Genomic DNA, 15165 nt, shown 5'->3' on the forward strand with positions numbered 1-15165 from the left:
CCTCTCATACGGGAAGAGAAGAGTAGGTCAATAAAGTAAAAACATAAGTTTTGGTTCCCAAAACTCGAAAAGACAAATTATAAAGGCCCTGTTACTCTCCAAAATAGTCTAACACACCAGAGCAGTGTACAGATTTTCATTCATTCAATAATCTTCAAAAGGTTTGTATAGGAAGAGCAAAATCAGAGGGAGGACATATTTTTCAACCAATGATCAAATATATAGCTTATAATATCAGTACATTTTGAGGAAATTCTCCTATACAAAGGCTAAGTCATTGTAATTTTAAGTCAGATTCCAGCAATATCAAGAGTTGTGATTAGCAACATGATAGTGTAGATAACCAACAGAATTGGATCTTACTCTGCAAGACAAATGGTCAGTGACACCCTTCAATGGTTCAGCCCATGCAGCTGCCTCACTGGTGTGGTGGATGTGAACCCTTCCTTCCTATCATTGTGCATACTGTGATCCCAGAAGATTGTTATTGCTGGACAGGTGGGGTAGCTCACACCTGTAATCCCAGCACTTTGGGATGCCAAGGCAGGAGGATGGCTTGGGGCCAGGAGTTTGAGATCAGCCTGGGCAACACAGCGAGACCCTATCACTAAAAAAATGTTTAAACAAATTAGCTGAGCATTATGGCCCATGCCTGTAGTCCTAGCTACTCAAAAGGCTGAGGTGGCTCTGCTTGAGCCCAGGAGTTAGAGGCTGCAGTGAACCATGATGGTTTCACTGTACTCCAGCCTGGGCAACAGAGTGATTTTATAAATTTTTAAAGTATAATTCATAGATTTATAACTTATATACTCTTCTCAGGATGACACTAGGAACCAAACATGCCACCTAAACTAGTCCTCCCATTCATTGTAAAAATCTGCTGTAACACTCCCTCCCTGCAAAGAGAAAAATATATAAACAAGGTAGCAGTATTACAAATGAAAAGTGGGGGGTTGGACAAGAAATAACAAAAGCGATGAGGGATTGGCAGAAACTGCATGTGGTAGGGCAGGGGGGCCTACTAGGAGAAATATTAAGATGATTCAGAGGTTTTAAGCCTGGCTACCTTCAAGAATGGTAGAATCAGAAGAAAAAAACTAGGTTTGGAGATGAAGGAAACTTGAGAACAGGCAGAGATAATGAGCTTTAAGTGACATATTAAGTTTGAAATGCCCAGGAAGCAACTAGAAAAGCAGATCATCAATAAGAGTGTTCAATCCCTGTCCTTGAGGAACTTACAATCTGGAATCCTTTTATAGCTAGAGATTTGGATTTAGTAGTGATTCTACTAGATACTCCCTAAAAGCTGTGGGAACAGCAAAGTCCTCCAAGAAAGAGCATGAAAGTCCAAAAGAAACGCCATCAATTTAAGGACAAAATTTTTAAATATTCTAAATACTAAAAGCCATTTGAAATGTTAACATCAAGTGCTAAAACACTTTTACAACTTAAAATAGTGGCCTTTTAAGAGGCCATACCTCGATACATTTAAATACATTTCCAGAAAAAGACAGTGTCAATAACATACCATATTGTATTAAAACATAAACTTTAACTTGTCCTTCCTATTCAAATTGTACCTCTCTTTATAGAGGTATTCTAGTTAAATTAAAAATAAATGGTAGAATTAAAGCCATAATTATTTCCACTTGCAAACCACTAGTGAAATAATGAAAACAGGCTATTAATGTAGTAGAAAAAGGGATAACCAAATATATGCCTCTTGAAGGAAGTACACAGCAATATCTAAGAATTATACTTGTCCTCTCCCCCAACACTCCCACTCGGAAATCAAACCTGAACTAAATTTGTTCAGTCTTCAATCTAGCTACCAATTTACAGCAAATACAAAGGATAGAGGGACATATTAAACTAGGACATGTGAAATCTATACCTGAGGGACATATTCATCAACATTCAGGATGAGAGAAACTGGAGGAAAAATGGCCTGGTTCCTTCAACAAATATTAGGTTGGTGCAAATGTCATTGTGGTTTTTAAATTGCCATTAAAAGTAATGGCAAAAACCACAATGACGTTTGCACCAACCTTACAAGGAAAATACATTACGAGGAAAATAATTAAGATGAGGGAACCTATAGATTAAAAAGTTTAAGAGACATCCCAAACAAACGTAATACGTTACCTTGATTGGATCCCAAATCAAACCAACCAATTATTTAAAAACAACTGAGGAATATTTGAATACTGACTGGATATTTGGTGAGGTTAATTTTCAAAGGTAGGGTAATGGCATTGTGGTTATGATTTTCTCAAGAGTTATCTTTCAGATATCTATATTGAAATAAAACAAATGAAATCATTTGCAGAATTTGCTTCACAGTAATCCAGTAGGGTCTGGGGAAATTAGATAGGGGAAGAGATAAATCGTGTCGCTCAATTCTTTGTGTTTTGAAATTTTCCATACTTAACTGTTCAAAAGGGAAAAAAGAAAAACACCATTCTCAGGGGGTGCCAACAAAAACTGAAAACAACAGTTTGAATTTTGTCTCCAAGCCTTACAAGCTGAGCAGCCCTGGTCTAGTCACGCAACTTCTTAGTGTCCCTGTTGGTTAAACGGAGACACACAAATACCACCTAATAAACTCATATTCGTTCAAGCCAGAAAGGATATAAGGATATAACATGTTGAACGTTATATCCTTAATGTCTTTGACTTTCCCAGTCTCCCACATCTGGTCTCCACCAAATTCTGTCTGTTTCTCTACCAAATCCTGTCTTGTCCATCACCGTGGTCTCACACCACTCCAACGCCTCCTTTCAGCCTGTTTTCCACATTGCATACAAAGTGATGTTCCTAAAACGCAAAATCCAATCAGGTTATCCCCAGCCCCACTGAAAATCCTTTTTTCTTTTTTTGAGACGGTCTTGCTCTGTTGCCTGAGCTGAGCTGAAGTGCAGTGGTGCGATCTCAGTTTTCATTGCAGCCTCCACCTCCTGGGTTCAAGCAGTTCTCCTGTATCAGCCTCCCAAGTAGCTGGGATTACAGAAGCACGCCACCACACCCAGCTAATTATTTGTATTGTATTTTTAATAGAGACAGGGTTTCACCATGTTGGCCAGGCTGGTCCTGAACTCCTGACCTCAAGTGATCCACCTGCCTCCGCCTCCCAAAGTGTTGGGATTACAGGCGTGAGTCACCAGTGCCCAGCTTGAAAATCCTTAAACTGCTTTCAATCAGCTTCAAGATAAGAGCCTTCTTTAAATTTTTTTACCCTCCTTGATTCCTTAAAAATTCCTTTAAATTTTTTACCCTCCTTGATTCCTTAAAATGGCTTACAAGGCCCTCCATTTTCTCATACTATCTCTTCAACTTCTATCTCTTTCTATTCTCTTAGACTTTTTTATGCTTTAGCTTTGGTAAAATTATTTCAGCTCTTGCATTACACCCTGTACCTCTAAGTGTAGCTTCAGTGTTCATGTCTGGAATGTTCTTTCCACCCATCATCACTGCCTTGCCTGGCTAGCTCTTTCATCCTTGAAGTCTCAGGTTAAACAGTATTTCCTCAGAGAGGTCTACCCAAATTGCTTCTATACTAAGTTGGGTGTCTCCTCACACCTACACAATACAGTATTTGTTCCTACAGGAACCTGTACTTACCCTAGTATAACAGTCCCTACTTGTTTGTAAAGAGTATTTGCTGTGGCAATTATATATTTATCTGTTTTCCAGCTAGACTATAACTCTAGGAGGGCAAGTGGTGAAATTTGTTCACTGCTGAATCCTAAGTCTCTCATGGTGCCTGGTAGGCAATAACAAACTGAACATACAAAATTCACAACAATCTGGACTGTTTTCCTCATACCCAAGTTTCATCTTCCTAGTCCTCTCAACTGCAACAAAAACAAGACAGCTATGAAGGCATTTACACAGAGACCTTAATCTTGCATAGGACTGAGCATTGTAAAGTGAATTGAAAACACGATGGGAACATAAGGAGTTGAGAAATCTATTTTCAGGCTGAGATAATTTGTATCCTAATTTACAATCTAAAGAAAACTCAGGAGTGCCAATCTAACAAAAATGAGTTCAATGACACACATAGTTCCCACCAAACCATAACAAGTTTTCAGACCTAAGATGTTAGATCATTTAATCCCTTCAGCCTCGGTTTCCTTATGTGTAAAACAAGGGATCCTTATCAGCTGGTCATTAGGATCCTTTCCAGGGCTAATATATGCCCTAATATTTGAAGGCTAAAAGATGTAAATTAGTGAAACACTAATCATTTGTTTTCATCCTATAGTGATGATTTTTTTCCTTTTTAATCTATTTAAGGACATTACAGCTTACCCCGTTAAGCACAACTAAACCTTCAAATCTATTCAGCTATAAAAATCTTACAAAATGCTCCTCAGATCAACCTGCATATTTCACAAAAGGTAACTGCAATCTGATGAAACAACAGCATCTACCTAAACCCAAAATGAATTACTGAAATATATTCAACTTCTGTGTAAATAATAAATCTTACTCACTACGTGTTTTCAGTGCTAAATATCTTGAATTGCTGGTCATTTCTATAGCAATCTGCAGGCAAAGTTGTGCCCCAGGGTGTAAGACTTGCATTTATGAGTACTATTTAACACCTAACTAAAAAACTGAAGATACATAGTCTTTGCATCACCTCACCGGTCTGGTGGTTGAGATAAAAAAATTGTTGAAACCAGAGTAATTTTTGAAAAAAAAAAAAAATCAAAACAAGTTATAGTAAGTTACAGTAAATAAAGTAGCGTGTAAACATTTCACTGTTATCAGTAGCAGCCCAGTTTCTAATCAGCCACTGGAAACCCAAGGAAAGACTAAAGTAGTAACAAGTTTGTCTCCTGGTTTAGATTAGTTTTGGCAACTGCTTGTTCCATCAAATATGTCACAACAAAGTAATAAAATGTTAAAACGCATGCTGAAAAAAAAAAAAAAAAAGACGTACTTGGAACAAAAAGCTTGCATCGGACCAAGTGTAAACGCTATCCTCCAGATTTCTCTCAACAGGGCCGCCTTAAGTCCATGAGTAGAAGGGCGCTGCGGCGGGCGCTGCGGCGGACGCTGGCAGCCACAGGTTGAATGACAAAGAGCCCCCGTCAGCACCACTCCCAGGAGTCTGCGGGCTGCCCCGTCCCCTCCGCAAAGTCTACTCGAACCCTGCAGTCACGCCTTGGCTGTGGGGAATGCGGCTCTCCGCATCACTCTCGCAAGTCACCACGTGGGGCAAGAATCGGGGGACCAAGAAGGTTGGGGCGGACAATGTCACAAATCATAAATAATTCCTGCCCCGAGTCCCTTCCCTTGGAACAGAAGCGGCCAGGAGAGTCTGGAGGTACCACGTGAAGCAGCCTCATGTTATCCCTTTTCCAGATCAAAGCATCTCTCGAGGAACCTATTGAAGACTTAGAGGGGATGGGACTTCCCCAACGTCACCGGGCACTACGACCCAACTCCTCGGCCAGGCCAGGGGCCGGCATATGACCACGAGGCCCGCGGCTCGGCTGAGAGGCGCTGTCCCCAGCGCCTCAAGGTCTCCTTCACCAGCACTGCAGTCCGAGGCCACGCGGCTGCCTATGACCACGATGCCCTCTGCTGGGCCCCCTCCCTCCCCCGGAGACAAAGTCTCCCAACCCCGGAGGTCCCCTCCGACCCCACCACGGCAGCGAGGGCACCGTGGGGTCCGCGCCGCGTGCCGCCGGCTATTACCCAACTAACCGTTATAAGCGCGGATCGCACCGCCGAGCGTGTGCGTGACGTGGTGGCGCGGGCTGGAGTTCCACGGGGCCCAGGGTCCGACTCCCGTCCTTCGCTCGCTGCCTCGTTTACTTGTTCCAGCACCTACGCAGCCAGCCAGTCACGTAGCAGCTCACCACTTTGTCTGGTCGGGCCGGCGAGGCTGCCTTATAACCCGCTGGGGCCCGAGCATGCGCACAGGGGGCGGAGTCGTTTCTCCCGGCCGCCGCCCCCTCCCCGCCACACAGACACCCGCACTGTAGCCGGCATCTCCACACGCTCTCAGCCGCGCGCGCCCTCTAGCTCGCCCGCGCGCGCCGGCGCCCCCCTCCCTGCCACGTGACCGGCGTCCCAGTCCGACCCGCGCGCTGCGCCCCTGCAGAGCTACGCGGAGCTATCGCACCCTGCCAGATTCGCCCCTTGGTCCCTGTCTGACGAGCTCTAGGCAACCTGCCCTCGTTCGGAACACAAATGTCGGTCTCACCCCTCAGTTTCTGCCAGAGAAAAAGGAAAAGTCACCTAGAGGCCTGACCCTGACGGGTGGGGGGAGACGAGCGCGCGGAGTAGCGGGAAGCGACTGAGGAGCGGGGACTGGGCAGCGTTTGAATGGATGCGGGTGCCGCTGACACCCGGGAAGACGCCGGGGCCGGCGCTGTGGAGCCGGGCACGGGCTGGGATGTGTTCGGATTCCAATCCGGGCCTGACACCAGTTCAGTGACCTCGGAAAGTTCCCCAACCCCCCACCCCTCCGGGCCTGTTTCCTCCTCTGAAGGCGACAGTAAACAGAACCGAGCCTCGTAGGCTCATGGGGAGGGCCCTGAAGGGAAGAACCCATGAACTGCCACCAGAGCCAGGCCAGCGGCGGTTGGGCGCCTGGTGGTATTAAAGGACGAGTGGGGAAAGAAGAGCAGGTAAGAGGGTGGGGAGACTGGCCGGTGGGTTGAGGTGTGCACCGCTTGGCCACCGTAGAGAAGCGGGAACGGCAGGGCCGACGCTAGGGAGGATGCGCGGTGTGGTGGGGCCGAGAGAAATCGTGGCAAGGCGGCGCTGGGGCTGATGCGCCTCACGCCGGATTAGCCTCTGTAATCCTCACAGCCCCGTGAAGGGCACTGCGTGTGAACATTTTGTAAATAAGGGACCGAGGCTCAGAGAGGGTAGTAACTTTCCAGACGCCCAGCTTGTCAGCGCCAGCATTTGAAAGTTCAACCACCCCAGAGCCTGTTTTTATGTAATAGCCGTTTGACCGGATAACCATTGTGTGTGTTTGAAAGTGATCAGATAACCATGGAGGTCTCTGATGTCCAGAAACTTTTGAGAAATACAAAAAAGTATGAGGCAAGGCCCCTGCCTTCAAAAGCTTGCAAGTTTTGGGGAGACTGGGTCAGGCACAAATTAACCAACATCTGTTGAGCATTTGCTGCTTGCCAGGACCCTGCCCTTCCCTCGTGTCTTCCTCCCTTCCAGGACTCACCCCCTCACTTACCCTCCCCCTCAATTCTCACAGCAACCCGGGGAGGTAGGCCTTATGGTTTCTGTTTTGCAAATGAAGAGCTTGAGATTGAAGAAGAGTACAGATTGGAGAATCAGGTCCTGAGAGGTCCTATGTGCTTTCCAATAACAGTTCAGTGTGTTAGAAGACAGTATGGCATCCACGGCCAAGTACTACTAGTAATTCAGTAATTGCTTTTTACAGAAAGGGAAGGCATTTCGGGTCATTGGGGCAGCCAGGACTTACAAGAGCAGTGCTAGGGTGGCAGCAACATTCAGGTAGATGGTAAGCAGAATTAAGTTAGAGAGACAGGATCCTGAGTCTGGTTTAGATGTACATTTATAAGGCCCTGTTCTATGGAATGTAGTGAGAAGTGGTTAAATAAGATGAATCTCAGGAAACCTCAAAAGCAGGCTTATAGAGCCCCATAGGATGGTAGATTGACAATATAGACTTGAAAGCCAGATCTGTTGAGTTCCAAATTTGATTCTTGCACTTACCAGCTCTATGTCTTCAGGCAAGTCATTTTACCTTTCCAAGCCTGACTCCCAACTCTGTAAAACAAGGATAATACCTACCTCAGGGTTATTATGATAATAAAACTAGTATTTATTGCAGGCCGGCGTGGTGGCTCAAGCCTGTAATCCCAGCACTTTGGGAGGCTGAGGTGGGCGGATCACTTGAGGCCAGGATTTTGAGACCAGCCTGGCCAACATGGTGAAACCCTGCCAATATTAAAAATAGAAAAATTAGCCACGCGTAATGGCACACGCCTGTAGTACTAGCTACTCAGGAAGTTGAGACAGGAGAATTGTTTGAACCCATGAGGCAGAGATTGCAGTGAGCCAAGATCTCACCATTGTACTCCAGCCTGGGCAACAGAGTGAGATTCCATCTAAAAACAAAACAAAACAAAACAAAACAAAAAAAAACACGAGGTGGACAGATCATGAGGTCAGGAGTTCGACACCAGCCTGGCTAATATGGTGAAACCCTGTCTCTGCTTAAAATACAAAAAGTAGCCGGGTGTAGTGGCACGCGCCTGTATTCCCAGCTACTTGGGAGGCTAAGGCAGAAGAATCGCTTGAACCCAGGAGGTGGAGGTTGCAGTGAGCCGAGATGGTGCCACTGCACTCCAGCCTGTCCAGCCTGGGCAACAGAGTGAGACTCTGTCTCAAAAGAAAAAAAAAAAATAGTATTTATTTTGCAATGTCTTACCATATAGAAAACACTACATGAAACCTAACCCTAAAGATTAACCCTAGAGGCCCTTCCCTTGAATAGACCCCAAGGAGGCTCTGAGAGGGGCCTTAACAGTGTGTTCAACGGGATCATACTTTGTGTTGTATTGCAGTTTTGTACTCCTATCCTTGAAGATAGATAGTCATCAAAATATAGATACCTCAGGCCCTACAAAACCTGGATCTGCCTTAATAGATTTTAGTGTTGTGAAAAGAAGACTTCAGAATCAGAAGACCTGGTCCTGGCCAGGCACGGTGGTTCACGCCTGTAATCTCAGCACTCTGGGAGGCGGAGGTGGGTGGATCACCTGAGGTCAGGAGTTCAGGACCAACCTTGCCGACATGGCCAAATCCTGTCTCTACGAAAAAATGCAAAAAAAAAAAAAAAAAAAAAAAATAGGCCTAGGCTGGGCACAGTGGCTCACGCCTATAATCCCAGAACTTTGGGAGGCCGAGGCAGGCAGATAACCTGAGGTCGGGAGTTCAAGACCAGCCTGAGCAACATGGTGAAACCCTGTCTCTACTAAAAATACAAAATTAGCCGGTTGTAGTGGCGCATGCCTGTAATCCTGGGAGGTGGAGGTTGCAGTGAGCTGAAATCACGCTGACTGGTCACTCCAGCCTGGTCAACAAGAGCGAAATTCCATCTCAAATAAATAAATAAATAGGCCAGGCACAGTGGCTCATGCCTGTAATCCTGGCAGTTTGGGAGGCTGTGGAAGGCGGATCACGGGGTCAGGAGTTCAAGACCAGCCTGACCAACATGGTGAAACCCCGTCTCTACTAAAAATACAAAAATTAGCCTGGCGTGGTGGCAGGCACCTATAATCCCAGCTACTCAGGAGGCTGAGGTAGGAGAATCACTGGGAACCCAGGAGGCAGAGGTTGCAGTAAGCCAAGATCGTGCCACTGCACTCCAGCCTGGGTGACAGAGTGCAAAGAAAAAAAAAAGAAGAAGATCTGGTCCTATAACTGCTATCTGTGTTATTCTGGGCAGTTAACTCACTGAACTTTCTTGGGCTTTGGTTTCCTCGCCAGATAAATTAAAAATAATACCTACTAGTCCGAACTGTTGTGTTAATCAAATGAGACAGTATCTGCAGAAGAAGTAATTAGTAAAACTTTGAAAGTGTTCTATAAGTATTTATGAATTAATGTCATAATTTGTCTAAAGTACATAAAAGGGAAAAATCAAAAGCAACTCCAAGGCTGTTACCTGGAAAAATAGAAACAGGGTGGGTGGGTGAGCTGCTGAAAATAATAAAATAATACAGGTAAAATTCTTGCTCTTCTGCCAGATTTTCTTCCTGATTTGAGGCACACAACATTGAAGAAATGAACTAGGAAGCATAGGATGAGAAATCAGAGTGGAGAGGAAATTGGAGATCTTCTAAGGCACTCCTGACTTTTTATGGAAATGGAAATTAAGGCCCAGGGACGCTAAAAGACTTGTCTGAGGCCTCCCATCTAATGATTGGCATGATCAGAAACTCAGTTTCTTTAAGTGTAAAGAACAAGTACAATCTTTAAGATAAAATATTTTGTCATGGGGGTCTTTTAGAATCATTACATCAGGCCGGGCGCAGTGGCTCAGGCCTGTAATCCGAGCACTTTGGGAGGCCGAGGCAGGCGGATCATGAGGTCAGGAGATCGAGACCACCCTGGCTAACACAGTGAAACCCCGTCTCTGCTAAAAATACAAAAAATTAGCCGGGCATGGTGGCAGGCACCTGTAGTCCCAGCTACTCGGGAGGCTGAGGCAGGAGAATGGCGTGAACCCAGGAGGTGGAGCTTGCAGTGATCAGAGATTGTGCCACTGCACTCCATCCTGGGTGACAGAGCGAGACTCTGTCTCAAAAAAAAAAAAAAAGAATAATTACATCAGAACCAGAGAAGACCTGGTGCTTTCTACTGGCTTTTAGATTTATGACTATCACAAAATTCTTAGGATTCACCTTTCTGTTTTAAAGGTTGATAGACTGGATGCAGCTATGGTAATCTGCCTCAGGAAAGTGCCGGACTGTTGTTTGCAAGCTTGTTAAGTGAGCAAAACTTGGGAAGATTTCAAGGTAAGAGTTATAACTTCGTAAGTTAGTGATGCAATAAGAAATGCAAATGCAAACTTCAAAAAAATATGATATAGGTACTCTTTAAGCTGAGTAAGTTGCTCTGTTGCTTTATCTGAAAAAAGATAAAATTACAGTGTGTTCTCCAGAATTCACCTACTTAACTTACATTCTTTCAGTTACTTCACCATTTCTGTGATGTAATAAATAGGAAGGTGCTATTTTGCCCATTTTAGTAACAATAATACAGGAAAGAATTCTTTTTTTAATTGACACATTGTAATTGTTTTTTGGGTTTTTTTTTTAAATTTTCATTGTAATTGCTGGCTTTTTGTATGTTTAGTTATTCTGGTGGCCAGGGATTTGCTTTACTGCTTCTTTGGGTCTTTGAGAATTCTTTTGTGCACACACAGACACACACATACACATATATGTAATATGTAATTGTACATATTCTGGGTTATAGTTTGGTGTTTCCATACAAACAAATGTTGTATACTGATCAAATCAGGGTACTTAGCATATCTCTCACCTTGTGCTGTTTTGTGATATACAATATCTTATTGTTAACAGCAACCCTACTGTGCAATAAAACACCAGAACTTATTCTTCCAATCTAATTGTCACTTTATACCTGTTGACAGCCTCTCCCTCTCCTCCTTTCCCCTCTCCCCTTTCTAGTCTCAGATAACCACTCTTCTCTTTGCTTGTGGGATATAAACTCTTACTTTAAAAAAATTAGATTCCACAGATCATACAGTATTTATCTTTCTGTGTCTGGCTTATTTCACTTAACATAATGTCCTCCAGGTTTAACCATATTTTCACAAATGGCAAGATTTCATGCTTTTTTACAGCTGTATAATATTCTGTTATCCATATGTACCACATTTTCTCTTTTTTTTCCTTTTTCTTTTCTTTTTTTTTTTTGAGACTGAGTCTCACTCTGTCCCCCAGGCTGGAGTGCGGTGATGCAATGTCAGCTCACTGCAACCTCTGCCTCCCAGGTTCAAGCGATTCTTCTGCCTCAGCCTCCCAAGTAGCTGGGATTACAGGCACCTGCCATGCCTGGCTATTTTTGTATTTTTAGTAGAGACAGGATTTCACCATATTACTCAGGCTGGTCTCAAACTCCTGACCTCAAATGACCCACCCACCTCAGTCTCCCAAAGTGCTGGGATTACAGGCATGAGCCACCGTTCCCAGCCTCACATTTTCTTTATTCATTCATTCACTGTTAGATATTTGGGTTGATTCCATAACTTGGTTATTGTAAATAGTGCTGCAATAAACATAGGAGGGCAGATACCACTTCAATGTAACTGACTTCATTTCCTTTGAATACATAGCCACTAGTGGGACTTCTATTTTTAATGTTTTGAGGTAAAAATTTTCAACAAAGGTGCAAAGAACACACATTGGGAAAAAGTCTCTTAAATAAATGGTGCTGGGAAAATTGGAAAGTCACGTGCAGAAGAATAAGACTAGACCCTGTCTCCACCATATACACAAATCAACTCAAAATGGATTAAAGACTATCTTCCATAGCTGCTGTACTAATTTGTAATTCCACCAAAAATGTGTGAGTGTTGTCTTTTCTCCATATCCTTGCCAACACTTGTTTTCTTTTGTCTTTTTTTTTTTTTTTTTTTTTTTTTTTTTAAAGGCAGAGTCTCACTGTGTCACTCAGGCTGCAGTGCAGTGGTGCAATCTTGGCTTATTGCAACCTCTGCTTCCTGGGTTCAAGCAATTCTCCTGTCTCAGCCTCCCGAGTAGCTGAAACTATAGGCAGGTGCCACCATACCTGGCTAATTTTTGTATTTTTAGTAGAGACGGGGTTACACTGTGTTGGCCAGGCTGGCCTTGAATTCCTGACCTCAAATGATCCACCTGCCTCAGCCTCCCAAAGTGCTGGGATTATAGGCATGAGCCACCATGCCCCAGCCTGTTTGTTAATAGCCATTCTAACTAGAGTGAGGTGATACCTCATTGTAATTTGGATTTGCATTTGCCTAATGATTAGTGATGTTGAGCATTTTTTCATGTACCTGTTGGCCATTTGTATGTCTTCTTTTGAGAAATGCCTATTAAGGTCTTTTGCCCACTTTTAAATCAAGATAATTTGTTTTTCATTGTTGAATTAAGTTATTTATATATTCTTCAGATATTAACTCCTTGTGAGATGTATAGTTTGCTTATATTTTCTTCCATTTTGTAGATTGTCTCTTCATTTTGTTACTTGCTTCCTTTTTATGTACAAAAGCTTTTCAGTTTGATATAATCCCATTGGTCTATTTTTTGCTTTTGTTGTCTATGCTTTGAGATCTTATTTTAAAAACCCTTGCCCAATCCGATGTTGTAAAGCATTTCCCTTATGTTTTCTTTTAGTAATTTCATAGTTTCAAGTTTTGTATTTAAGTCTTTAATCCATTTTGAGTTGATTTGTGTATATGATGGAGACAGGGTCTAGTCTTCGGCTTCTGCATGTAACTTCCAGTTTTCCCAGTACCATTTATTGAAGAAACTGTCTTTTTCCCAGTGTGTTTTCTTGGCACCTTTGTCGCAAAACAGTTGGCCATAGATGCATGAATTTATTTCTGGGTTTTTTATTCTGTTCCATTGGTCTCTGTGTTTGTGTTTATGCCAATACCATGCTGCTTTGGTTACTATACCCTTGTAGTATATTTTGCAGTCAAGTACTGTGATGCCTCAGCTTTGTTATTTTTGCTCAGGATTTATTTGCCTGTTTGAGTCTTTTGTGGCTCCATATGATTTGTTTGTTGTTGTTGTTGTTGTTGTTGTTGTTGTTGTTTTGAGATGGAGTTTCACTCTTGTTGCCTAGACTGGAGTGCAATGGCACAATCTCGTCTCTCCGCAACCTCCGCCTCCTAGGTTTAAGCGATTCTCCTGCCTCACCCTCCCAAGTAGCTGGGATTACAGGCATGTGCCACCACGCCTGGCTAATTTTGTATTTTTATTAGAGATGGGGTTTCTCCATGTTGGTCAGGCTGGTCTCGAACTCCCGACCTCAGGTGATCCCCCCTCCTTGACCTCCCAAAGTGCTGGGATTACAGAGTGAGCCACCGCGCCCGGCTGTCTTTTTTATTTCTGTGAAATATATCATAGGTATTAGATAGAGACTATAGTTTGTAGATCACTTTGGGTAGTATGGGTGTTTCAACAATATTAATTCTCCCATGAACATGAAATGTCTTTCCATTCCTTTGTGTCTTCTTTAGTTTCTTTCATCAAGGTTTTATAGTTTTCAGTTTAGAGATCTTTAACCTCCTTGGTTAAGTTTATTCTTAAGTATCTTATTTTTGTGTAGCTATTGTAAATGGAATTATCTTCCTGATTTCTTTTAGGAAAGGATTCTTTTTAAACATAGTATTTTGTCATTAAGAATACTGCGCCCCCCCATAATATATAATAATTTAATAGGGAATATGGAAAATGTGATTTGCTTTTGAACCATATTTGAAGAAAGGGTTTGCTAAGCACATACCTGGAGTAAAGAAGATAATGTCAATCCTAAAAACTTTTTTTTTTAAAGTTGAGAGCCCTCTTATTCAGAGTATCATCATCTAATTTCAGGTTATATGTCAGGTGTAGTCCTCCTGCTTTCAAAGGCCTGTGTCTCGATGTAGGGTGAATTTTGCCATTCTTTAAAGAAAGACTAACTCAGTATTCGTGAGATGCACTCTAAGCTCCTCCCTTGACCTCCCCATTTCTCTTCAGCTCTCCTTGCTCTGTTTTGACCTATCACTTATCTTACCAGCCTGCACCAGTTTAGTATCCTAATCAGTTACTTCCTTGGCACTCTACTGACATGACATGACGCGGTCAAAATAGTTTGCTAGAAAACAAAATGTTTGCAATAAAATTTCTTCAACATGACAAATGAGTCAAAATTATTGTTTCCAACTGCTGGTTTTTTGTATGTTTAGTTATTCTGGTGGCCAGGGATTTACTTTACTGCTTCTCTAGGTCTTTGAGAATTTTTTTGTGTGGACACAGACACACACATACACATATATATGTTTCTTAAGGAATCATATTGTACATACTGTTTTTTTTCCACTGAGACGGAATCTCACTCTGTCGCCCAGGCTGGAGAGGAGTGGTGCGACCTCGGCGCACTGAAACCTCCACCTTCTGGGTTCAAGCGATTCTCCTGCCTCAGCCTCCTGAGTAGCTAGGCTTACAGGGGTGCACCACCATACCTGACTGATTTCTGTATTTTTAGGTTTCACCATGTTGGTCAGGCTGGTCTCAAACTCCTGACCTCAGATCCACCCGCCTTGGCCTTCCAGATTGCTGGGATTATAGGCGTGAGCCACCACGCCTGGCCGCTGTTTACTACTTTTTAAATATTTGCAGGCTGGGTGTGGTGGCTCATGCCTGTAATCCCAGCACTTTGGTAGGCTGAGGCAGGTGGATCATGAGGTCAAGAGTAAAAATATAAAAATTAGCCGGGTATGGTGGCAGGTGCCTGTAATCCCAGTAATCCCAGTACTCGGGAGGCTGAGGCAGAGAATTGCTTGAACCTGGGAGGTGGAGGTTGCAGTGAGCCGAGATCGTGCCACACTGCACTCCAGCCTGGGCGACAGCAAGCCTTTGTCTCAAAAAA

At 43.3% G+C, this 15165-nt stretch overlaps 1 protein-coding gene and 1 long non-coding RNA gene across 3 annotated transcripts in view; one reads left to right on the plus strand and one right to left on the minus strand.

Annotated features, from left to right (window-relative positions):
- The window catches only part of SLC16A1 (solute carrier family 16 member 1), a 47527-nt gene extending 41157 nt beyond the window's left edge, over positions 1 to 6370 (minus strand). Inside the window, exon 1 of one of the 2 annotated variants that reach the window (XM_017869742.1) lies at positions 5722 to 6370. The gene's annotated coding sequence lies outside the window, so the exon portion shown is untranslated. Of the gene's footprint in view, positions 1 to 4951 lie in introns of both variants that reach the window. The other variant, XM_017869743.1, reaches the window with a different exon arrangement.
- A 237-nt stretch (positions 6371 to 6607) lies between these two features.
- Positions 6608 to 15165, plus strand: part of LOC108528104 (uncharacterized) — a 59679-nt gene continuing 51121 nt past the window's right edge. Inside the window, exons 1-2 of the long non-coding RNA XR_001885029.1 lie at positions 6608 to 6650; positions 10440 to 10538. This is a non-coding gene — a long non-coding RNA (uncharacterized LOC108528104). The remainder of the gene's footprint in view (positions 6651 to 10439; positions 10539 to 15165) is intronic.

The sequence above is a fragment of the Rhinopithecus bieti genome, unplaced genomic scaffold (genome assembly GCF_001698545.2).
Source record: "Rhinopithecus bieti isolate Rb0 unplaced genomic scaffold, ASM169854v2 scaffold_3040, whole genome shotgun sequence".
NCBI lineage: Eukaryota > Metazoa > Chordata > Mammalia > Primates > Cercopithecidae > Rhinopithecus > Rhinopithecus bieti.